Consider the following 27997-nt stretch of genomic DNA (forward strand, 5'->3'; position numbering starts at 1 on the left):
ACTTCGAGCCATCCAAGGATCCGTTGAAGCTAGATTCATTTTTCTCTTTTCCATTAGGTTTATCCAAGGAACTTAAGGTAGTAATGATGTTCATAACATCATTCGATTCATACATATAAAGCTATCTTATTCGAAGGTTTAAACTTGTAATCACTAGAACATAGTTTAGTTAATTCTAAACTTGTTCGCAAACAAAAGTTAATCCTTCTAACTTGACTTTTAAAATCAACTAAACACATGTTCTATATCTATATGATATGCTAACTTAATGATTTAAAACCTGGAAACACGAAAAACACCGTAAAACCGGATTTACGCCGTCGTAGTAACACCGCGGGCTGTTTTGGGTTAGTTAATTAAAAACTATGATAAACTTTGATTTAATAGTTGTTATTCTGAGAAAATGATTTTTATTATGAACATGAAACTATATCCAAAAATTATGGTTAAACTCAAAGTGGAAGTATGTTTTCTAAAATGGTCATCTAGACGTCGTTCTTTCGACTGAAATGACTACCTTTACAAAAACGACTTGTAACTTATTTTTTCGACTATAAACCTATACTTTTTCTGTTTAGATTCATAAAATATAGTTCAATATGAAACCATGGCAATTTGATTCACTCAAAACGGATTTAAAATGAAGAAGTTATGGGTAAAACAAGATTGGATAATTTTTCTCATTTTAGCTACGTGAAAATTGGTAACAAATCTATTCCAACCATAACTTAATCAACTTGTATTGTATATTATGTAATCTTGAGATACCATAGACACGTATACAATGTTTCGACCTATCATGTCGACACATCTATATATATTTCGGAACAACCATAGACACTCTATATGTGAATGTTGGAGTTAGCTATACAGGGTTGAGGTTGATTCCAAAATATATATAGTTTGAGTTGTGATCAATACTGAGATACGTATACACTGGGTCGTGGATTGATTCAAGATAATATTTATCGATTTATTTCTGTACATCTAACTGTGGACAACTAGTTGTAGGTTACTAACGAGGACAGGTGATTTAATAAACTTAAAACATCAAAATATATTAAAAGTGTTGTAAATATATTTTTAACATACTTTGATATATATGTATATATTGTTATAGGTTCGTGAATCAACCAGTGGCCAAGTCTTACTTCCCGACGAAGTAAAAATCTGTGAAAGTGAGTTATAGTCCCACTTTTAAAATCTAATATTTTTGGGATGAGAATACATGCAGGTTTTATAAATGATTTACAAAATAGACACAAGTACGTGAAACTACATTCTATGGTTGAATTATCGAAATCGAATATGCCCCTTTTTATTAAGTCTGGTAATCTAAGAATTAGGGAACATACACCCTAATTGACGCGAATCCTAAAGATAGATCTATTGGGCCTAACAAACCCCATCCAAAGTATCGGATGCTTTAGTACTTCGAAATTTATATCATATCCGAAGGGTGTCCCGGAATGATGGGGATATTCTTATATATGCGTCTTGTTAATGTCGGTTACCAGGTGTTCACCATATGAATGATTTTTATCTCTATGTATGGGATGTGTATTAAAATATGAAATCTTGTGGTCTACTGTTATGATTTGATATATAGGTTAAACCTATAACTCACCAACATTTTTGTTGACGTTTAAAGCATGTTTATTCTCAGGTGAATACTAAGAGCTTCCGCTGTTGCATACTAAAATAAGGACAAGATTTGGAGTCCATGTTTGTATGATATTTTGTAAAAACTGCATTCAAGAAACTGATTTCGATGTAACATATTTGTATTGTAAACCATTATGTAATGGTCGTGTGTAAACAGGATATTTTAGATTATCATTATTTGATAATCTACGTAAAGCTTTTTAAACCTTTATTTATGAAATAAAGATTATGGTTTGTTTTAAAAATGAATGCAGTCTTTGAAAAACGTCTCATATAGAGGTCAAAACCTCGCAACGAAATCAATTAATATGGAACGTTTTTAATCAATAAGAACGGGACATTTCAGTTGGTATCCGAGCGTTGGTCTTAGAGAACCAGAATTTTGCATTAGTGTGTCTTATCGAGTTTGTTAGGATGCATTAGTGAGTCTGGACTTTGACCGTGTTTACTTGAAAAATGATTGCTTAATAAATTTTGTTGGAAACTATATATTTTTAACATGTGAATATTATGTGATATATTAATCTCTTAACGCGTTTGATATTATGTGATAGATGTCTACCTCTAGAACAAGTCCCATTGACTCACCTAATAATAATGAAGAGTCAAATGTAAATTGGAATGATTCGTAGACTGATTCACAAGTTCCCGAAGAGGAATCGGAAGAAGAGTCGGAACCGGAAGAAGAATCGGAACCGGAAGAAGAATCGGAACCGGATGAAGAAATAGAACCGGTGGGGGAAATAATAAAACGGTTAAGTAAAAGAAAATCCTCAACCAACCGACCAAGGTTAATTATGGTCAATGGTGTTTCCGCCAAGGAAGCAAAATATTGGGAGGATTACCAATTCTCCGATGAATCGGATTCCGACGAGAATTCTGATGATGTTATAGAAATTACCCCAACTGAATTTAAAAAGGCAAAAGAAAATAATAAGGGAAAGGGCATAAAAATAGAGAAATCTAATTCCAACCCCGATGAACTTTATATGTATCGTCAACCCCTGAAGTCCTTAAGTTATAACAATGACCCGGGAACCTCTAAACCACCAGGTTTTTCTAAACCAATGTGGAAAACGACGGCTCGTATTAGGGGAACATCATATATCCCTAGAAACTTGGCAAAACGAACCAAAACCGAAGAAGAAGAAACAAGCGAGTCGGAATAAGATAGTTGTCTTCGTGTGGTGTAATATATGTAATATAGTGTGCTTATGCTTTATGATATATGTAAAAATTGCTTGTATTAATAAGTATTTTTTTTATGAATCTAACTCTTGTCTATTTTACAGTATAAAAACACAAAATGGATAGACTGTAACATCCCGCCTTTTTCCATTTATTTTTCCGTTATACTAATATAAAGTCTGTTATATGTTTATAACATCTCCCGTTGATACACGTTTTAAATTATCTCGTTTAGGTAATTCACGCACCCGAACGAAAGTTGAGGGACTAAACTTGACAAGGGATCAAACCCTTGACTAGGTCAAAGGGTCAAACCCCTTTCACCCATTCATTATCATCTCCATCTCTCTCTCTTTCTCTCTAGCAAGAACACACACACCATTTCCAAATTCATTCAATCATCATCTAAATCCGATCTAGGAGGCTTACAACAAAATAAATTACATATTCGTAATCCTCTCTTCATCCTCTTCATTTTGGTACCAACTTCATCTCGTTTGGGTAACATTTCTAAAACTGTAGATTTCTCTAAATTCGTGTTTTTGACTTGAAATGGTGTTAGTTAGTGTCTATGGCTCATTGTGATGTCGTGTGTGTAATTTATATGCTCGATCTCGTTGTTTTAGTGTAACTAGCATGAACTTGAATTTTGGTGTGTTGTTCTTGAATTTTGGGATGATCACATGTTGTTAGATGTTAAAAGTTCATGTTCTAATTGTGTTCCTAGCATCACTAGCTTCAATTTGATGTGTAAGTTGATTAAGAAAACTTCAAAAGCATGATTATTGATTTTGAGATGTTTGACTAGGGTTTGATGGTTCTTGACATGAATTTTTGGATGCTTGAATGCCATGGAATGTTAATTGTTAGTGTTTAGTTGTAATGTATGCCTCATTACCTTCAAAACGGCATATCATATGTGAGAATTGGATTCCCGAAACTCAAAATACATTTGATGAACTTGAAAATTTGAAAATAGACTTTTATTGATTACTTGACGAGAAATCGGTTGTTGAAAATGATGTTTTTGATTAATGATACATGTTTAGTTGTGTTCCTTGTCAAAAGAGCTTTCCAACGGTATAAGATACGCCTTCTAGTTGTTTACGGTTTGCGTTTTATGGTTGTTTGAAGTTTTGACCAAGACTTGAACATTTGAAACTGACCAGGTACCAGGCCACGCCTAATGTCGCGGCGCGACACCTCTGGCCGCGGCGCGGCATATGCCGTGGTCAGATTCTGACCTCCATGTCCAAATACGAAAAATGTTTGGCATACTACGGACCTCCGATTCACATGAAACTTGTTCTAACATGCTCATATATGATTAAAAACCTCAGAAAAATAGTTCGGGACCCGACCCGAACATGTTGACTTTTTCGTTGACTTTGACCCGACCAAGTTGACTTTTAATCAAACTTAACCAAATGGTTGTGCAATCGTTCTAACATGCTTTTATACTTATATCTTGCATGAAACGTGACAATTTGATTCACATGCTACATAATCGAGTCGTAACGAGCCATAGGACTAATTGAACATCTTTGACCTATCGCGTTTACCGTTATTGATACAACCTATTGTTTAGGTCAAGATTAGCATTGTTCTTTGCACACGTTTACTTGTTGAAGTACTTTACTACTCGTGCACTCAAGGTGAGATCATAGTCCCACTTTTACTCTTTTTGAACTTACATTTGGGATGAGAAAACATAAACATTTCTTTTACTAAGTGAACACAAGTACAGGAAAACAAACATTCTACATACGAGTTTAGAACAAAATCCTCAATTCGATTATCATTAGTTACACTTGCCGGGTGTAATCGAGAACTTATGTTGTATGGATCCATATGGGTTTGACAAACCCTCATTCAAACGGTTCGCTACCGTTTACGAATGAAATATATTTTCGAGAAACAGTGTATGTTCTAGCACTAAGTGATGGGGTTCAATGGAAAGAAATGTTAAGCATTGATAATTGGGTGCTCGTGAAACAAACTTTTGGAATGTATTACTATTAATTCATTGTTGCAAATCTTGTGGTCCACTTGTACTTACTTACTCAAACCTATGATTTCACCAACGTTTTTGTTGACAGATTTCTATGTTTTTCTCAGGTCCTTGAACGATACATGATACATGCTTCCGCTCATTATTTTGATACTTGCATTGGATGTCGAGTATATATATGCATACATGGAGCGTCTTTTGGCTACTTTTAAATTGTGTCGCATAAGTTTCATTTGTACTTATAACTTTGTAACGTAACTTGTGGTGGAACTATTCTCGTAAACTTTGAACAATCTTTACATTTGAAATGAATGCGACGCATCTTTTGGTCAAACGTTGTTTTAAAGACTTATGACCACGTAACGGGACCTAAGTAGACGGCGCCGTCAATGACGATTTTGACGGGTCGCTACAGATGGTATCAGAGCGTTGGTTGTAGGGATTTAGAGTTCATTGGTGTCAACCACGAGTCATAGGGTACATTGGTGAGTCTAGACTACAACCGGCATATAGACTTGAAGTAGGAATTACTTGACTACTTGTGCATTTATACTCGAACGCTTCTACTCATATCTACTCTTAGTTCATCTTAATCTCACATTGTTTAATTTGATTGACACGCCACCTTGACTTTATAGAATAATGTCGAATGCACATATGAATCAGGGTAATATAATTTCCGTGATTATATTACGGTGACTCATATGAACGTTCCGACATTATGGCATAAAGAATTTAAGGCGAGTCGAGGAAAAACTTCTCTTTATCCTTATTCTATATCACGGTTAGTATTATTGAGAATACTAATCAATGATATTCTTGTGTCTTGAAGGAACAATGGCTCCTCGTCGTGTACGCCGCAATGAAACTCCCGAACAAGCTCTCGAACGGATGATAGCTACCGCCGTAGATGCGGCCATGGCCGATCACTCATCCAACAACAACAATAATAACAACCACAACAACAACAACAACAATGGGGCCGGAAACTCAAACGAGGGATGCTCCTATAAAGTTTTCATTGGGTGCAAACCTCACACTTTTGATGGAACCGGGGGACCGGTCGTGCACACCCGATGGTTTGAGCAAACGGAAGCCGTCTTTAGCATAAGCGGTTGTTGGGACCAAGACAAGGTCAAATACTCCACTCACACCTTCGCCGGTGTCGCTCTTACATGGTGGAATACTTATGTACAATCGGTGGGTATCGATGAAGCTCACGCCCTCTCTTGGGCCGACTTGAGGGAAAAGATGATTGTCGAATATTTCCCTCGTGAAGAAACCCGAAGGCTCGAACAAGAGCTAAGAACTTTAAAGGCGATCGGAAATGATCTCAAGGCTTACAATCAACGATTTTCCGAACTAGCCTTGATGTGCCCAAATCTTGTGAACCCCGAAGCTTTAAGGGTTGAACTTTACATGGATGGTCTTCCAAAGAGTATCAAACACGGAGTAATGTCATCCAAACCCACTAATCATCAAGAAGCTTTGAACATGGCCCGCAAATTGATAGAAACGGTTGACGAAATCGTAGTTCCGGCACCTAAGGCCGAGGATAAATCGGGCGGCAACAAAAGAAAGTGGGAACCCTCCTAATCAAGCAACAACAACTTTGCTAAGAAGCCTTACACCTCCGACGGCAAGAAGGGTTATGCCGGGAACCTACCTCTTTGCAAAAAATGCAACAAACATCACTTTGGCGAATGTAGTAAGTTAATTTGACACCGGTGCCAAGGAGTTGGTCATAAGGCCAACGATTGTAAAAGTTCCACTCCCGTCGCTCGAAAGTGGCCCAATGCACCAAAGACGGGCACTTGTTACGAATGTGGCCAAACGGGCCATTATAGAAATGCATGCCCGAAGAGGAAAGATAACCCCAATACGCGCGGCCGAGCTTTCAACATCAACACCGAGGAAGCCCGGGATGACACTGAACTAGTCACGGGTACGTTTCTTCTCAACAATTCTTATGTCTCTTGCTTATTCGATTCGGGTGCCGATAAATGCTTTGTATCCAAGACTTTGACTCATTCTTTTAGCACTCCACCTCTTCCATTAGATACCACTTATACCATTGAAGTGGCTAACGGGAAACTATTAAGTGCCGACACATATTACCGGGGGTGTACGTTAAACATTTTGGGTAAGGAATTTGAAATTGACTTGATACCCATGGGACTAGGAAGCTTTGATGTAATAATCGGTATGAATTGGTTAGTCAAAACGAAATCTCACATCCTTTGTGATCTTAACGCGATCCGAATTCCTATCGAGAATGGTGAACCTTTGATTGTTTATGGCGATAAGAGTTGCACCAGACTCAACCTCGTTTCGTGCCTTAAAGTTAGAAAACTGCTCCGTAAGGGTTGTTTTGCGATCCTTGCCCACGTTAAGAAAGTCGAGTCCGATGATAAGCATATCGATGATGTGCCAATTGTTAGTGACTTTTCCGATGTATTTCCCGACGAATTGCCGGGTCTTCCACCTCATCGACCGGTAGAATTCCAAATCGATCTTATCCTGGGAGCCGCACCCGTAGCACGTGCACCATATAGACTCGCTCCATCCGAAATGCAAGAATTGCAAAGTCAAATCCAAGAACTACTTGATCGTGGTTTTATCCAACCTAGCCATTCACCTTGGGGCGCTCCGATTTTGTTTGTTAAAAAGAAAGACGGATCCCTACGAATGTGCATTGATTATCGTGAACTAAATAAATTGATGGTTAAGAACCGATATCCTCTTCCTCGCATCGATGACCTCTTTGATCAACTACAAGGGTCTTGTGTATATTCGAAAATCGATCTCCGCTCGGGTTATCATCAATTAAGGGTTAAGGGGGAAGATGTCTCCAAAACCGCTTTCCGAACTCGTTATGGTAGTTATGAATTTCTTGTAATGCCATTTGGTCTCACTAACGCACCGGTGGTGTTCATGGATCTTATGAACCGCGTGTGCAAACCGTATCTTGACAAATTCGTTATCGTGTTCATCGATGATATTTTGGTCTATTCAAGAAGTGAAGAAGAACACGAGGAACACCTCCGACTTGTGCTTGAACTTTTAAGACAAGAAAGACTCTATGCCAAATTCTCCAAGTGTGAATTTTGGTTGAAGGAAGTTCAATTTCTTGGTCATGTTGTAAGTGACCAAGGTATTAAAGTCGATCCAACGAAAATTGAAGCCATTAGTAAATGGGAGACTCCTACTACTCCTACTCACATTCGTCAATTCTTGGGTCTCGCCGGGTACTATCGTAGATTCATCGAAAACTTCTTTTTAGTTGCACGTCCTCTAACCGCATTGACTCACAAGGGAAAGAAATTCATTTGGGCGACCGAACATGAATCCGCGTTTCAAATCTTGAAGACAAAGCTAACCACCGCTCCTATCTTGTCACTTCCCGAAGGCAATGATGATTTTGTTGTATATTGCGATGCCTCGAAACATGGTTTTGGATGTGTATTGATGCAACGGAAGAAAGTCATTGCTTATGCTTCTCGACAACTCAAAATTCATGAACAAAACTACACGACGCATGATCTCGAACTCGGAGCCGTTGTCTTCGCACTTAAAATGTGGAGACACTATCTTTATGGAACCAAGAGTACTATCTTCACCGATCACAAAAGCCTTCAACACATCTTCGATCAAAAGCAACTAAACATGAGACAACGAAGGTGGATTGAAACTTTGAACGATTACGATTGCGAGCTTCGTTACCATCCCGGGAAGGCAAACGTAGTAGCCGATGCCTTAAGTCAAAAAGAAAGAGCGGTTCCTCTTCGTGTCCGAGCCTTAAACATCACCATCCACACAAACCTAAATAGCCAAATTCGGGTAGCCCAAGATGAGGCTCTCAAGGATGAAAACCTTTCACACGAGCTCTTGAACATTCTCGTCTCTCGATTCGAAATTAGGGAGACCGGACTCCGATATTTCGCCGGAAGAATTTGGGTACCTAGTTATGGGGACCTACGAAGCCTTATTTTAGACGAAGCCCATAAGTCACGATACTCGATTCACCCCGGTGCCAATAAGATGTACCACGAACTTAAACAACTATATTGGTGGCCGAACATCAAAAGGGACGTAGCTACTTATGTTTCCAAGTGTTTGACATGTTCCAAAGTCAAAGCCGAACACCAAAGACCGTCCGGATTACTTCAACAACCCGAGATCCCGCAATGGAAGTGGGAAAGGATCATGATGGATTTTATCACCAAACTAACGAAAACGACGGGCGGTTATGATACCATTTGGGTTATTGTTGACCGTCTCACCAAATCCGCACACTTCCTGGCCATGAAAGAAACGGACAAAATGGAGAAACTTGCACAACTTTACATTAAGGAGATCGTAGCCCGACACGGTGTACCTTTATCGATTATCTCCGACCGAGATGGCCGTTTCGTTTCTAGATTTTGGCGTACTTTGCAAGAAGCATTGGGAACGCGTTTAGACATGAGCACCGCATATCATCCTCAAACCGATGGACAAAGCGAACGTACAATTCAAACCTTAGAGGACATGTTACGAGTTTGCGTGGTTGATTTCGGAAAAGCTTGGGACAAGCACTTACCTCTCGCCGAGTTCTCTTATAACAATAGTTATCACGCGAGTATTAAAGCCGCACCTTTTGAAGCGCTATATGGCCGCAAATGTCGTTCACCTCTTTGTTGGGCCGAGGTAGGCGACGTGCAAATCACCGGACCTGAACTCATTCACGAAACCACCGAGAAAATCGTTCAAATCCGAGATAGGCTTAGGACGGCCCGAAGTCGTCAAAAGTGCTATACCGACAAAAGACGCAACGACCTTGAATTTCAAGTCGGTGACCGCGTCATGTTAAAAGTCGCACCTTAGAAGGGTGTAATCCGTTTTGGGAAACGCGGGAAGCTAAATCCACGGTATATTGGTCCTTTCGAAATCTTGGAGCGTATTGGAACCGTTGCTTATCGTTTAGATCTTCCGCCTCAATTGAACTCCGTTCATCCTACCTTCCATGTATCTAACTTGAAAAAGTGTCTTGCCGAACCCGATATCGTCATTCCTCTCGAGGAACTTACTATTGATGACAAACTTCATTTTGTGGAGGAACCGGTTGAAATTGTGGACACCTCAATCAAGACATTGAAACAATGCCGAATCCCGATTGTTAAAGTCCGTTGGAACGCCAAAAGGGGACCCGAGTTTACTTGGGAAAGACAAGATCAAATGCAAAGGAAGTATCCTCATCTATTCGTGAATTCGGAAACGCAAGATCTCGAGGAAGAAACAACGACTACTATGCCTACTTAAATTTCGGGACGAAATTTCTTTTAAGGAGTAGGTAATGTAACATCCCGCCTTTTTCCATTTATTTTTCCGTTATACTAATATAAAGTCCGTTATATGTTTATAACATCTCCCGTTGATACGCGTTTTAAATTATCTCGTTTAGGTAATTCACGCACCCGAACGAAAGTTGAGGGACTAAACTTGACAAGGGATCAAACCCTTGACTAGGTCAAAGGGTCAAACCCCTTTCACCCATTCATTATCATCTCCATCTCTCTCTCTTTCTCTCTAGCAAGAACACACACACCATTTCCAAATTCATTCAATCATCATCTAAATCCGATCTAGGAGGCTTACAACAAAATAAATTACATATTCGTAATCCTCTCTTCATCCTCTTCATTTTGGTACCAACTTCATCTCGTTTGGGTAACATTTCTAAAACTCTAGATTTCTCTAAATTCGTGTTTTTGACTTGAAATGGTGTTAGTTAGTGTCTATGGCTCATTGTGATGTCGTGTGTGTAATTTATATGCTCGATCTCGTTGTTTTAGTGTAACTAGCATGAACTTGAATTTTGGTGTGTTGTTCTTGAATTTTGGGATGATCACATGTTGTTAGATGTTAAAAGTTCATGTTCTAATTGTGTTCCTAGCATCACTAGCTTCAATTTGATGTGTAAGTTGATTAAGAAAACTTCAAAAGCATGATTATTGATTTTGAGATGTTTGACTAGGGTTTGATGGTTCTTGACATGAATTTTTGGATGCTTGAATGCCATGGAATGTTAATTGTTAGTGTTTAGTTGTAATGTATGCCTCATTACCTTCAAAACGACATATCATATGTGAGAATTGGATTCCCGAAACTCAAAATACATTTGATGAACTTGAAAATTTGAAAATAGACTTTTATTGATTACTTGACGAGAAATCGGTTGTTGAAAATGATGTTTTTGATTGATGATACATGTTTATTGTGTTCCTTGTCAAAAGAGCTTTCCAACGGTATAAGATACGCCTTCTAGTTATTTACGGTTTGCGTTTTATGGTTGTTTGAAGTTTTGACCAAGAATTGAACATTTGAAACTGACCAGGTACCAGGCCACGCCTAATGTCGCGGCGCGACACCTCTGGCCGCGGCGCGGCATATGCCGTGGTCAGATTCTGACCTCCATGTCCAAAATACGAAAAATGTTTGGCATACTACGGACCTCCGATTCACATGAAACTTGTTCTAACATGCTCATATATGATTAAAAACCTCAGAAAAATAGTTCGGGACCCGACCCGAACATGTTGACTTTTTCGTTGACTTTGACCCGACCAAGTTGACTTTTAATCAAACTTAACCAAATGGTTGTGCAATCGTTCTAACATGCTTTTATACTTGTATCTTGCATGAAACGTGACAATTTGATTCACATGCTACATAATCGAGTCGTAACGAGCCATAGGACTAATTGAACATCTTTGACCTATCGCGTTTACCGTTATTGATACAACCTATTGTTTAGGTCAAGATTAGCATTGTTCTTTGCACACGTTTACTTGTTGAAGTACTTTACTACTCGTGCACTCAAGGTGAGATCATAGTCCCACTTTTACTCTTTTTGAACTTACATTTGGGATGAGAAAACATAAACATTTCTTTTACTAAGTGAACACAAGTACAGGAAAACAAACATTCTACATACGAGTTTAGAACAAAATCCTCAATTCGATTATCATTAGTTACACTTGCCGGGTGTAAGCGAGAACTTATGTTGTATGGATCCATATGGGTTTGACAAACCCTCATTCAAACGGTTCGCTACCGTTTACGAATGAAATATATTTTCGAGAAACAGTGTATGTTCTAGCACTAAGTGATGGGGTTCAATGGAAAGAAATGTTAAGCATTGATAATTGGGTGCTCGTGAAACAAACTTTTGGAATGTATTACTATTAATTCATTGTTGCAAATCTTGTGGTCCACTTGTACTTACTTACTCAAACCTATGATTTCACCAACGTTTTCGTTGACAGATTTCTATGTTTTTCTCAGGTCCTTGAACGATACATGATACATGCTTCCGCTCATTATTTTAATACTTGCATTGGATGTCGAGTATATATATGCATACATGGAGCGTCTTTTGGCTACTTTTAAATTGTGTCGCATAAGTTTCATTTGTACTTATAACTTTGTAAAGTAACTTGTGGTGGAACTATTCTCGTAAACTTTGAACAATCTTTACATTTGAAATGAATGCGACGCATCTTTTGGTCAAACGTTGTTTTAAAGACTTACGACCACGTAACGGGACCTAAGTAGACGGCGCCGTCAATGACGATTTTGACGGGTCACTACATAGACAACCCAATATTTTAAGAGACCTACCCGGAGACATGATTGATGAAATCTTGTCTAGAGTCGGTCAGAATTCTTCGGCACAACTATTTAAGGTGAGATCAGTTTGTAAGACATTCGAAGAACTTTCCAAGAATGCCTTGGTTTATAAAAGGCTTTCGTTCAAAAGATGGGGGATATCACATTGGGAAATCCATAAGTTACGATGTGTTTACTTTGACGCATATATTGCGGGGAACCCAAATGCTATTTTACGCAATGGGTTAAGAAATTATTTTGACTCAATATATCTGAATATTGGACTTCGTGATTTAGAAAAAGCGGCTAACATGCAACATAAAGAAGCATGTTATGCTTACGGATTAGTAATGTTCGCTTCTCACCAAAGTGAGAACAAGAACATCGGGCTACAACTATTAAACAAAACGTTCCCACAAGTGACGGAGTCGGTAATTGGGGTAAGAAATGAGGTTTTTAGATTGTTACGGGACTGTTGGACATTACGTAACCCTCGTCCCTTTGACGACGTTACAACACGCTGTCTTATCAACGGCCATAATGGTTATTTTTCACAAGACCAAGGATGGGAAGTAATCCTAGTAAAACCAGAATGCATGACTTGTTTCTGGACGTATGAATTACGTGTCTTTATTGCCTTTGCTGAACGACTTGTGTACTAGCTAGAATTATCTTCACAACCATCTTGTATCAAATTTATTGTGTGCTATATTTCATGCTATATGTAAAATAAGCGGTATTGTAAGTTTGTAAAAGATTGTGTAAAAGTTTGAACGCGAAATATTATTATAATCAGTTTTTCATATAGAATTGTAGTAGTTGAATTGTATATTAGCTACTAAGTATGAACTTAACGGGTAGGTACTACCCGAATTTAAACTTATAAAACGCTAATATGAAGAAAAAGCTTTTATAAATGAGTTCATATTATGCTACGAAATACTATTAACTACTCTTAATATTCTGTATGATTAACTTGTTCCATTTGACTATTTTGAAGGAAATGGCACCGACTACTCGACACACCGTGAATATGAATGAAGAGGAATTCCGTACTTTTCTAGCTTCAAACATAGCCGCAGTACAGGCTGCGCTACATACCAACAATAACCTTGGATCTAGCAATACAGGAAATCATGTAGGATGCACCTACAAAGAATTCACTGCCTGCAAACCTTTGGAATTTGATGGAACCGAAGGACCGATCGGATTGAAACGGTGGACCGAGAAGGTCGAATCGGTGTTTGCCATAAGTAAGTGTACTGAAGAGGACAAAGTGAAGTACGCTATGCATACCTTCACAGGTACTGCGTTAACATGGTGGAATACCTATCTAGAGCAAGTGGGACAAGATGATGCGTACGCACTACCGTGGTCAGCATTCAAGCACTTGATGAACGAGAAGTACCGTCCCAGAACCGAGGTCAATAAGCTCAAGACAGAACTTAGAGGGTTACGAATCCAAGGATTTGATATTACCGCGTACGAAAGACGATTCACAGAATTGTGCCTATTGTGTCCGGGAGCGTTCGAAGATGAGGAAGAGAAGATCGACGCATTTGTGAAAGGATTACCGGAAAGAATTCAAGAAGATATAAGTTCACACGAGCCCGCCTCCATACAACAGGCATGTAGAATGGCTCACAAACTAGTGAACCAGATTGAAGAAAGAATTAAAGAACAGACTGCTGAAGAGGCCAATGTGAAGCAAGTCAAAAGAAAGTGGGAGGAAAACGGTGATAAGAATCACCAATACAACAACAACAGCAATTACAACAATAATCGCAACAACTATCCCAACAATCGCAACATCAATCGTAACTACAACAAATGGCCCAACAACAACAACAACAACAACAACAACAACAACAACAACAACAACAACAACAACAACAACAGCAACTACAACAATCATCCCAACAACAATAATAATCGCAACAACAACAACAACAATCAGAAGCAGCTATGCCAAAGGTGTGAAAAGTATCACTCGGGATTCTGCACCAAATTTTGCAACAAGTGTAAAAGAAATGGTCATAGCGCGGCGAAGTGTGAGGTCTACAGACCAGGGGTTAACATAACGAAAGGAACAAATGGTGTCGGAACAAGTAATGGCGGAGCAAGTAGTGTCGGAGAAAATTATGCCAATATAGTTTGTTATAAATGTGGAAAACCGGGCCACATTATTAGAAATTGCCCGAACCAAGAGAACACGAATGGACAAGGCCGCGGAAGAGTTTTTAATATTAATGCGGCAGAGGCACAGGAAGACCCGGAGCTTGTTACGGGTACGTTTCTTATTGACAATAAATCTGCTTACGTTTTATTTGATTCGGGTGCGGATAGAAGCTATATGAGTAGAGATTCTTGTGCTAAATTAAGTTGTCCATTGACGCCGTTGGATAGTAAATTTTTACTCGAATTAGCAAACGGTAAATTAATTTCAGCAGATAATATATGCCGGAATCGAGAAATTAAACTGGGTAGCGAAATATTTAAGATTGATTTTATACCAGTAGAGTTAGGGAGTTTTGATGTAATAGTTGGCATGGACTGGCTGAAGAAGGTGAAAGCAGAGATCGTATGTTATAAAAATGCAATTCGCATTGTACGAGAAGAAGGAGAACCCTTAATGGTGTACAGAGAAAAGGGCAACATGAAGCTACATCTTATTAGTAATTTGAAGGCACAAAAACTAATAAGAAAAGGTTGCTATGCTGTTCTAGCACACGTCGAGAAAGTACAAACTGAAGAAAAGAGCATCAATAAAATTCCCGTCGCAAAAGAATATCCCGACGTATTTCCGAAAGAATTACCGGGACTACCTCCACATCGATCTGTTAAATTTCAAATAGATCTTGTACCAGGAGCTGCACCAATAGCTCGTGCTCCTTATTGACTCGCACCCAGCGAGATGAAAGAACTGCAAAGCCAACTGCAAGAACTATTAGAACGTGGTTTCATTCGACCAAGCACATCACCATGGGGAGCTCCTGTTTTATTTGTCAAGAAGAAGGATGGTACATTTAGGTTGTGTATTGACTACAGAGAGTTGAACAAACTTACCATCAAAAACCGTTATCCACTGCCGAGAATTGACGAATTATTTGATCAACTACAAGGCTCATCAGTTTATTCGAAGATCGATTTACGTTCTGGATATCATCAAATGCGAGTAAAGGAGGATGATATTCCAAAAACTGCTTTTAGGACGCGTTATGGTCATTACGAGTTTATGGTTATGCCGTTTGGATTGACTAACGCACCAGCTGTGTTCATGGACCTTATGAACCGAGTGTGTGGGCCATATCTTGACAAGTTTGTCATTATTTTCATCGATGACATACTTAATTACTCAAAGAATGATCAAAAGCACGAAGAACATTTGAGAAAAGTGCTAGAAGTATTGAGGAAAGAAAAACTGTACGCTAAGTTTTCAAAGTGTGCATTTTGGTTGGAAGAAGTTCAATTCCTCGGTCACATAGTGAACAAAGAAGGTATCCAGGTGGACCCGGCAAAGATTAAAACCGTTGAAAAGTGGGAAACCCCGAAAACTCTGAAACACATACGTCAGTTTTTTGGACTAGCTGGTTACTACAGAAGGTTCATCCAAGACTTTTCCAGAATAGCAAAACCCTTGACTGCATTAACGCATAAAGGGAAGAAATTTGAATGGAAGGATGAACAAGAGAAAGCGTTCCAGTTATTGAAGAAAAAGCTAACTACGGCACCTATATTGTCATTGCCTGAAGGGAATGATGATTTTGTGATTTATTGTGACGCATCAAAGCAAGGTCTCGGTTGTGTATTAATGCAACGAACAAAGGTGATTGCTTATGCGTCTAGACAATTGAAGATTCACGAACAAAATTATACGACGCATGATTTGGAATTAGGCGCGGTTGTTTTTGCATTAAAGACTTAGAGGCACTACTTATATGGGGTCAAAAGTATTATATATACCGACCACAAAAGTCTTCAACACATATTTAATCAGAAACAACTGAATATGAGGCAGCGTAGGTGGATTGAATTGTTGAATGATTACGACTTTGAGATTCGTTAACACCCGGGGAAGGCAAATGTGGTAGCCGACGCCTTGAGCAGAAAGGACAGAGAACCCATTCGAGTAAAATCTATGAATATAATGATTCACACTAACCTTACTACTCAAATAAAGGAGGCGCAACAAGGAGTTTTAAAAGAGGGAAATTTAAAGGATGAAATACCCAAAGGATCGGAGAAGCATCTTAATATTCGGGAAGACGGAACCCGGTATAGGGCTGAAAGGATTTGGGTACCAAAATTTGGAGATATGAGAGAAATGGTACTTAGAGAAGCTCATAAAACCAGATGCTCAATACATCCTGGAATGGGGAAGATGTACAAGGATCTCAAGAAACATTTTTGGTGGCCAGGTATGAAAGCCGATATTGCTAAATATGTAGGAGAATGTTTGACATGTTCTAAGGTCAAAGCTGAACATCAGAAACCATCAGGTATACTACAACAACCTGAAATCCTGGAATGGAAATGGGAAAACATTACCATGGATTTCATTACTAAATTGCCAAGGACTGCAAGTGGTTATGATACTATTTGGGTAATAGTTGATCGTCTCACCAAGTCAGCACACTTCCTGCCAATAAGAGAAGATGACAAGATGGAGAAGTTAGCACGACTGTATTTGAAGGAAGTCGTCTCCAGACATGGAATACCAATCTCTATTATCTCTGATAGGGATGACAGATTTATTTCAAGATTCTGGCAGACATTACAGCAAGCATTGGGAACTTGTCCAGACATGAGTACTGCCTATCATCCACAAACTGATGGGCAGAGTGAAAGGACGATACAAACGATTGAAGACATGCTACGAGCTTGTGTTATTGATTTCGGAAACAGTTGGGATCGACATCTACCGTTAGCAGAATTTTCCTATAACAACAGCTACCATTCAAGCATTGAGATGGCGCCATTTGAAGCACTTTATGGTAGAAAGTGCAGGTCTCCGATTTGTTGGAGTGAAGTGGGGGATAGACAGATTACGGGTCCGGAGATAATACAAGAAACTACCGAGAAAATCATCCAAATTCAACAAAGATTGAAAACTGCCCAGAGTCGACAAAAGAGCTACGCGGACAGTAAAAGAAAAGATATAGAGTTTGAAATTGGAGAAATGGTCATGCTTAAGGTTTCACCTTGGAAAGGCATTGTTCGATTTGGTAAACGGGGGAAACTAAATCCAAGGTACATTGGACCATTCAAGATTATAGATCGTGTCGGACCAGTAGCTTACCAACTGGAGCTACCTCAACAACTCGCGGCTGTACATAACACTTTCCACGTCTCAAATTTGAAGAAATGTTTTGCTAAAGAAGATCTCACTATTCCGTTGGACAAAATACAAATCAATGAAAAACTTCAATTCATTGAAGAACCCGTCGAAATAATGGATCGTGAGGTTAAGAGACTTAAACAAAAAAAGATACCGATTGTTAAGGTTCGATGGAATGCTCGAAGAGGACCCGAGTTCACCTGGGAGCGTGAAAATCAGATGAAGAAGAAATACCCGCATTTATTTCCAGAAGATACGTTAACACCTCCAACTGCTTAAAATTTCGGGACGAAATTTATTTAACGGGTAGGTACTGTAGTGACCCGAACTTTTCCATATTTATATATATATTAAATGAAATTGTTATTTACATGATTAAGTGTTTCCAACATGTTAAGCAATCAAACTTGTTAAGACTTGATTAATTGAAATAGGTTTCATATAGACAATTGACCACCTAAGTTGACCGGTGATTCACGAACGTTAAAGCTTGTAAAAACTATATGATGACATATATATGGATATATATATAGTTAACATGATAATATGATAAGTAAACATATCATTAAGTATATTAACAATGAACTACATATGTAAAAACAAGACTACTAACTTAATGATTTTTAAACGAGACATATATGTAACGATTATCGTTGTAAAGACATTTAATGTATATATATCATATTAAGAGATATTCATACATGATAATATCATGATAATATAATAATTTAAAATCTCATTTGATATTATAAACATTGGGTTAACAACATTTAACAAGATCGTTAACCTAAAGGTTTCAAAACAAACACTTACATGTAACGACTAACGATGACTTAACGACTCAGTTAAAATGTATATACATGTAGTGTTTTAATATGTATTTATACACTTTTGAAAGACTTCAATACACTTATCAAAATACTTCTACTTAACAAAAATGCTTACAATTACATCCTCGTTCAGTTTCATCAACAATTCTACTCGTATGCACCCGTATTCGTACTCGTACAATACACAGCTTTTAGATGTATGTACTATTGGTATATACACTCCAATGATCAGCTCTTAGCAGCCCATGTGAGTCACCTAACACATGTGGGAACCATCATTTGGAAACTAGCATGAAATATCTCATAAAATTACAAAAATATGAGTAATCATTCATGACTTATTTACATGAAAACAAAATTACATATCCTTTATATCTAATCCATACACCAACGACCAAAAACACCTACAAACACTTTCATTCTTCAATTTTCTTCATCTAATTGATCTCTCTCAAGTTCTATCTTCAAATTCTAAGTGTTCTTCATATATTCTACAAGTTCTAGTTACATAAAATCAAGAATACTTTCAAGTTTGCTAGCTCACTTCCAATCTTGTAAGGTGATCATCCAACCTCAAGAAATCTTTGTTTCTTACAGTAGGTTATCATTCTAATACAAGGTAATAATCATATTCAAACTTTGGTTCAATTTCTATAACTATAACAATCTTATTTCAAGTGATGATCTTACTTGAACTTGTTTTCGTGTCATGATTCTGCTTCAAGAACTTCGAGCCATCCAAGGATCCGTTGAAGCTAGATCCATTTTTCTCTTTTCCAGTAGGTTTATCCAAGGAACTTAAGGTAGTAATGATGTTCATAACATCATTCGATTCATACATATAAAGCTATCTTATTCGAAGGTTTAAACTTGTAATCACTAGAACATAGTTTAGTTAATTCTAAACTTGTTCGCAAACAAAAGTTAATCCTTCTAACTTGACTTTTAAAATCAACTAAACACATGTTCTATATCTATATGATATGCTAACTTAATGATTTAAAACCTGGAAACACGAAAAACACCGTAAAACCGGATTTACGCCGTCGTAGTAACACCGCGGGCTGTTTTGGGTTAGTCAATTAAAAACTATGATAAACTTTGATTTAATAGTTGTTATTCTGAGAAAATGATTTTTATTATGAACATGAAACTATATCCAAAAATTATGGTTAAACTCAAAGTGGAAGTATGTTTTCTAAAATGGTCATCTAGACGTCGTTCTTTCGACTGAAATGACTACCTTTACAAAAACGACTTGTAACTTATTTTTCCGACTATAAACCTATAATTTTTCTGTTTAGATTCATAAAATAGAATTCAATATGAAACCATGGCAATTTGATTCACTCAAAACGGATTTAAAATGAAGAAGTTATGGGTAAAACAAGATTGGATAATTTTTCTCATTTTAGCTACGTGAAAATTGGTAACAAATCTATTCCAACCATAACTTAATCAACTTGTATTGTATATTATGTAATCTTGAGATACCATAGACACGTATACAATGTTTCGACCTATCATGTCGACACATCTATATATATTTCGGAACAACCATAGACACTCTATATGTGAATGTTGGAGTTAGCTATACAGGGTTGAGGTTGATTCCAAAATATATATAGTTTGAGTTGTGATCAATACTGAGATACGTATACACTGGGTCATGGATTGATTCAAGATAATATTTATCGATTTATTTCTGTACATCTAACTGTGGACAATTAGTTGTAGGTTACTAACGAGGACAGCTGATTTAATAAACTTAAAACATCAAAATATATTAAAAGTGTTGTAAATATATTTTGAACATACTTTGATATATATGTATATATTGTTATAGGTTCGTGAATCAACCAGTGGCCAAGTCTTACTTCCCGACGAAGTAAAAATCTGTGAAAGTGAGTTATAGTCCCACTTTTAAAATCTAATATTTTTGGGATGAGAATACATGCAGGTTTTATAAATGATTTACAAAATAGACACAAGTACGTGAAACTACATTCTATGGTTGAATTATCGAAATCGAATATGCCCCTTTTTATTAAGTCTGGTAATCTAAGAATTAGGGAACAGACACCCTAATTGACGCGAATCCTAAAGATAGATCTATTGGGCCTAACAAACTCCATCCAAAGTATCGGATGCTTTAGTACTTCGAAATTTATATCATATCCGAAGGGTGTCCCGGAATGATGGGGATATTCTTATATATGTGTCTTGTTAATGTCGGTTACCAGGTGTTCACCATATGAATGATTTTTATCTCTATGTATGGGATGTGTATTGAAATATGAAATCTTGTGGTCTACTGTTACGATTTGATATATATAGGTTAAACCTATAACTCACCAACATTTTTGTTGACGTTTAAAGCATGTTTATTCTCAGGTGAATACTAAGAGCTTCCGCTGTTGCATACTAAAATAAGGACAAGATTTGGAGTCCATGTTTGTATGATATTGTGTAAAAACTGCATTCAAGAAACTGATTTCGATGTAACATATTTGTATTGTAAACCATTATGTAATGGTCATGTGTAAACAGGATATTTTAGATTATCATTATTTGATAATCTACGTAAAGCTTTTTAAACCTTTATTTATGAAATAAAGGTTATGGTTTGTTTTAAAAATGAATGCAGTCTTTGAAAAACGTCTCATATAGAGGTCAAAATCTCGCAACGAAATCAATTAATATGGAACGTTTTTAATCAATAAGAACGGGACATTTCATCGGCCATATCAGAACACCTGGTAACCGATATTAACAAGATGCATATAAGAATATACACTATCATTCCGAGACATCCATCGGACATGATAAAACAACATCGAAGTACTAAAGCATCCGCTACAACGGATGGGGTTTGTTGAGCCCAATAGATCTATCTTTAGGATTCGCGTCAATTAGTAGACTAGTTTACTAATTCTTAGGTTACCAAGTAAAAAGGGGCATATTCGGATTCGATCGTTCAACCATAGAAAGTAGTTTCATGTACTTGTGTCTATTTTGTAAATCATTTATAAAACTGCATGTATTCTCATCCCAAAATATTAGATTTTAAAAGTGGGACTATAACTCACTTTCACAGATTTTTACTTCGTCAGGAAGTAAGACTTGGCCACTGGTCGATTCACGAACCTATAACAAATATGTACATATATATCAAAGTATGTTCAAAATATATTTACAATATTTTTAATACATTTTAATGTTTTAAGTTTAGTAAGTCAGCTGTCCTCGTTAGTAACCTACAACTTGTTGTCCATAGTTAGATGTACAGAAATAAATTGATATATATTATCTTGACCCAATCCATAACCCAGTGTATACACGTCTCAGGCTAGATCACAACTCAAAGTATATATATTTTTGGAATCAACCTCAACCCTGTATAGCTAACTCCAGCATTACTGCATATAGAGTGTCTATGGTTGTTCCAAATAATATATATAGATGGGTCGATATGATATGTCAAAACATTTGCATACGTGTCTATGGTATCTCAAGATTACATAATATATTAGAATATATGTATTATATAATATAAGTTAGCTAGGATATGATTAATATAGATTTGTTACCAATTTTCACGTAGCTACAACAAGTAAAAATATTCAATCTTGTTTTACCCATAACTTCTTCGTTTTAAATCCGTTTTGAGTGATTCGAGTTGCTATGGTTTCATATTGAACTTAAGTTTATGAATATAAACAGAAAAAGTATAAGTTTATAGTCGGAAATATAGATTACAAGTCGTTTTTGTAAAGGTAGTCATTTCAATCGAAAGAACGATGTCTAGATGACCATTTTGGAAAACATACTTCCACTTTGAGTTTAACCACGATTTTTGGATATAGTTTCATGTTCATAATAAAAATTATTTTCTCTGAAGAACAACTTTTAAATCCAAGTTTATCATAGTTTTTAATTAACTAACCCAAAACAGCCCGCGGTGTTACTACGACGGCGTATATCCGGTTTTACGGTGTTTTTCGTGTTTTCAGGTTTTAAATCATTAATTTAGCATATCATATAGATATATAATATGTGTTTAGTTGATTTTAAAATTCAAGTTAGAAGGATTAACTTTTGTTTGCGAACAAGTTTAGAATTAACTAAACTATGTTCTAGTGATTACAAGTTTAAACCTTCGAATAAGGTAGTTTTATATATATGAATCGAATGATGTTATGAACATCATTACTACCTCAGGTTTTATGGATAAACCTACTGGAAATGAGAAAAATAGATCTAGCTTCAAAGGATCCTTGGATGGCTTGAAAGTTCTTGAAGCAAAATCATGACACAAAAACAAGTTCAAGTAAGATTTCCACTCGAAATATGATTGTTAAAGTTATTGAAATTGAATCAAAGTTTGAATATGAGTATTACCTTATATTAGAAAGATATATTACTGTAAATAAGAAAGATTTCTTAAGGTTGGATGATTACTCAAAGTGGATTTTCAAGATTGGAAGTAAGCTAGCAAACTTGAAAGTGTTGTTGGTGTGTTCTTGAGTAGTTGTTTTATAACTTGGTTTATGTATGGATTTATGAACTAGATTGAGCTAGATTTTGATGAAGATGATTAAGAACACTTAGAACAATGGAAGAACACTTGAGAGAGAGTAGTTTGATGCATGTAAGTTGAAAAATGAAAGTGTTTATGGACTACCTAAATCACGTGAATATGGAGGCATCATATAGGCTCTATTAGTTTGTTATTTTGTGAGATATTTCATAATAGATGTTAAATGATGGTTCCCACATGGTTAGGTAACTCACATGGGCTGCTAAGAGTTGATCATTGGAGTGTATATATCAATAGTAAATACATTTAGAAGCTAGGTATTGTACGAGTATGAATACGGGTGCATACGAATAGAATTGTTGATGAAAATGAATGAGGATGTAATTGGAAGCATTTTTGTTAAGTAGAAGTACTTTGATAAGTGTCTTGAAGTCTTTCAAAAGTGTATGAATACATACTAAAACACTACATGTAAATACATTTTAACTGAGTCGTTAAGTCATCGTTAGTCGTTACATGTAAATGTTGTTTTGAAACCTTTAGGTTAACGATCTTGTTAAATGTTGTTAACCCATTGTTTATTATATTTAAAGAGATGTTAAATTTTTACATTATCATGATATTATGATATATAATATATCTTATTATGATATATATACAGTTAAATGTTGTTACAACGATAATCGTTACATATATGTCTCGATTCGAAATCATTAAGTTAGTAGTCTTATTTTTACATATGTAGTTCATTGTTAATACACTTAATGCTATATTTACTTATCATTTAAAATAATTAACCAAGTTCATCAATATCTTAATATGATTCATATGTACTTAGTAAGACGTTGTTATAACGATAATCGTTATATATATCGTTTTCGAGTTTCTTAATTCAATAGTCTCATTTTTATGTATATAACTCATTGTTAAAATACCTAATGAGATACTAACTTATCATAATATCATGTTAACTATATATATATAACCATATATATGTCATCATATAGTTTTTTTACAAGTTTTAACGTTCGTGAATCACCGGTCAACTTGGGTGGTCAATTGTCTATATGAAACCTATTTCAATTAATCAAGTCTTAACAAGTTTGATTGCTTAACATGTTAGACACACTTAATCATGTAAATAACAATTTCATTTTATATATATAAACATGGAAAAGTTTGGGTCACTACAGTACCTACCCGTTAAATAAATTTCGTCCCGAAATTTTAAACAGTTGGAGGTGTTGACGTATCTTCTGGAAATAAGTGCGGGTATTTCTTCTTCATCTGATATTCTCGTTCCCAGGTGAACTCAGGTCCTCTATGAGCATTCCATCGAACCTTAACAATTGGTATCTTGTTTTGCTTAAGTCTTTTAACCTCATGATCCATTATTTCGACGGGTTCTTCGATAAATTGAAGTTTTTCGTTGATTTGGATATCTTCTAACGGAATAGTGAGATCTTCTTTAGCAAAACATTTCTTCAAATTTGAGACGTGGAAAGTGTTATGTATAGCCGCGAGTTGTTGAGATAACTCAAGTCGGTAAGCTACTGGTCTGACACGATCAATAACCTTGAATGGTCCAATATACCTTGTGTGATGCCCCGTACAAAACCATCGTGTACGAATCATCAACAACAGGATCATTACAAAGTTAAGTACTATATGCAGTAGTAAAAGAAGTTGCATTCACGATAAAAAAGATGATGTCATAACTGACGTCAATTGTTTTACACCAACAGTATGCTTCTACGAATAGCAAGCATGAATACATGTATGTGACCCTTAGGTCGTTACAAAACATAGTTCAAAAGTATTAAAGTTTGAATGCAAGATAAACAGTTCATGCGGTGATAACACTAGAGCAGCGGGTGTCTACGGCAAGACTAGCACGACAGCAGAAGCAAATAACCTTAAGCACCTGAAAAAAACATGCTTAAAAATGTCAACACAAAGGTTGGTGAGCTATAGTTTAAGTATAACAGTATGTAAGGTAGGCCACGAGATTTCAGTGCTACAAAGAGTGTTTCAAAATAGTATGATAAAGTATATGTTAACCGTGGGCACTTGGTAACTAACTTGACGTTTATACCCCCTGAAAGTACACTTGGCAAGTGCGTATGTTTACGAAGTATTAAACACTCGTTAAATGCTAGCACTACTAGCCCGAGTGGGGATGTCAAACCCTATGGATCCATATCTAAGATTCGCGTTCACCGGTTCAAAAACCAATGACTAAACGTTACAGAGCTAAAGGGAATGTTTCTGCCATTATATAACGCACAAATATATAAGTTTAAGTACTCGTGCCTAGTATGTAAAACATAAAATCCGCATGTATTCTCAGTTCCCAAAATAGTTAAAGTAAAAAGGGAATGCTATAACTCACAATGATAAAGTAGCGGTAAAGTATGACTCGGAAAGTAAGCAAGTAATGAAGGTTGTCCAAACGGGTCCTCAACCTAAGTCAAATAGTACTAAGTCAGTAAATCGTCCGAAAAGGTTTAAAAGTATGCAAATAAGGTCTTAAGGGTCATCATCATTCATCATCAAACAAAAGGTGTAAAGTAGGTTTCGTTTATGAAAGTAGTTTAAAACAAAGGCTGATTCGATCAGTCACCATGGCCTCTAACCTTACTGAAATAAGGTGAGACCAGTGGCCATGGCTCCGTATATGAGTCCTTTAAGTGTGGTAAAATTTACAGAAGCAAACTCATCTTTGTTTGACCGTGGAGACGGTCTAAGTGCGAGTAGGTCAGAAATTTCTACACAACGTTAAAGGACATAGTGACGATCGGAGGGCCATAAATCCTAAAAAGTATCTCGGATTAAGACGAGTCCTATATGAAAAGTTATCTACACGAACTGAGCTAACTGAAAATCAAGGTTACAGTAGCCCAGGTGTACTGGTCTGTTACAGAAACAGCAAAACAGTAAGCAGAGGACATGAAACAGAAAAATAGTGGGTTCCGGTGGGTTTGGTGCTTGATGTTCATCATGGTTCTCATCCTTGATGCCTATAGCTTCAAGTGTACAACTCATTGATGTCTTTACATCATCTTTACCATGGTTTGACCATCATAACCCAAGTGTAAGTCTAAGACATGAAGCACAACTCAATTAAGTGTTGCAAGTGTTTTGATGAACCAAAGTTACATCAAAGTCTTAGATTTAACACATACATGAAATGTAAAAGTAATACTAACTAAATTTTGACAATTATGACACAAGTGTGAGTCTAAGACATGTAGATCAACTCACTTAAGAGTTGTATGAAGTTGATGAACCAAAGTTACATCAAGGTCTTAGATCTAACACTTACATGAACTTTAAAAGTAAAAACAAGTTACAAACTTGAAGTAAACTTATGAAATCAAGATCTTAAGTAGTAGAACGTAGTTCTTAGTTAGATCTTTGAAGATCCAAGACTCAAAAGCCTAGATCAAGCATAAGTGTACAAAGTTATAGTTTAAAGAAGCCTACTTATGTGTTCTTGAACTTTCAAGTTAACTTTTAGTTCAAGATAGTATGGGACTAAGACTAACTTGTAGTACTTGACCATTTAAACTAACTACATGAAATTAAAGTGCATGATGTAAGGAAATAAACTAAGTAAAACAACTAGTTTATGGGTTGTTCATACTTTAAAGATTCAAACCAAAGTTTGATCTTTAGGAAAGTAAACTTTAAAGTTTACTAACATGAATTACAAGTATGAGTTTTACAACCATGAACTTACAAACTTTTGAAACAATAAATGAAGAACATAAGCTAGAAACTTTATGTTCTTGTATGCCTTGTAAGAACAAGTTAGATGAAGAATCAAACTAATAAGTTTGCTTCTTGAAAGCTAGTAAGTAAGTAACAACAACTAGTAACTGCAAGTAATCAAACATTAAACAAGAACAAGTAGCAACAACAAATGATGATGATGATATAAAGGGGTGTTTGTATTCGGTTTTGTCAAGAGAAAAAGAAGAAGAGAAAGCCTTGAAAGAACTCACAATGTAGAGAGCAAATGAGAGAAAAGTTGTAAGTGTTTTGTGTGTGTTTTGAAAATGAGAGAAAATCAAGAGACTGAAGTGATGAAAAATGAAAACAAACCTCCCCTTATGCCAAGGAAGGCCGACGGTTTGAGCTAGCAAAGGGGAAGGGAGTTGTTTGTTGGTTACTAGCTTGTAAAGTCTTACAAAAGTTGGATATTTAGTGTTAGTTCATGGGGATTGTAAGGTAACTAGATTCCATGTGCTTAAACTAACTAGTTACTCTTGAAAGTAATACTTACATGTAATGTTGGGCTAGTTAAGTCCATATAGGAAGTAGGGTGGGCTTATAAGCCCAAAGTCATGAGTCCATTACACTAGTCAAGCCCAAGTTCAAGTATTTAACAAATAAATCCAATTAAAGCCCAAGTAACTAACTAATAACCTTAGTTAATTAAAATGATTAATAAAATAAATCATGAATGTAAATAATATTCTAAAAATATTATTCGTGAAAGTTTCGTGTGTCACAAAGACGTTTCGGGCATTTAAAGTCAAGTACGGGCAATCATGGCAACATGTAAATGTAATAACATACATTTATTTAATCACACGTATTAATAATAATAATTATTAATAAATAAACGTTGAAAAATCCAGGGTCGTTACATTACCTACCTGTTAAAGAAAATTTCGTCCCGAAATTTAAGCTGAGGTAGATGGAGGAGTCGGGAAAAGGTGAGGATACTTCCGCATCATTTGATCCTCTCGTTCCCAAGTAAATTCAGG

The sequence above is a fragment of the Rutidosis leptorrhynchoides genome, chromosome 11, assembly GCF_046630445.1.
Source record: "Rutidosis leptorrhynchoides isolate AG116_Rl617_1_P2 chromosome 11, CSIRO_AGI_Rlap_v1, whole genome shotgun sequence".
Classification (NCBI taxonomy): Eukaryota; Viridiplantae; Streptophyta; class Magnoliopsida; order Asterales; family Asteraceae; genus Rutidosis; species Rutidosis leptorrhynchoides.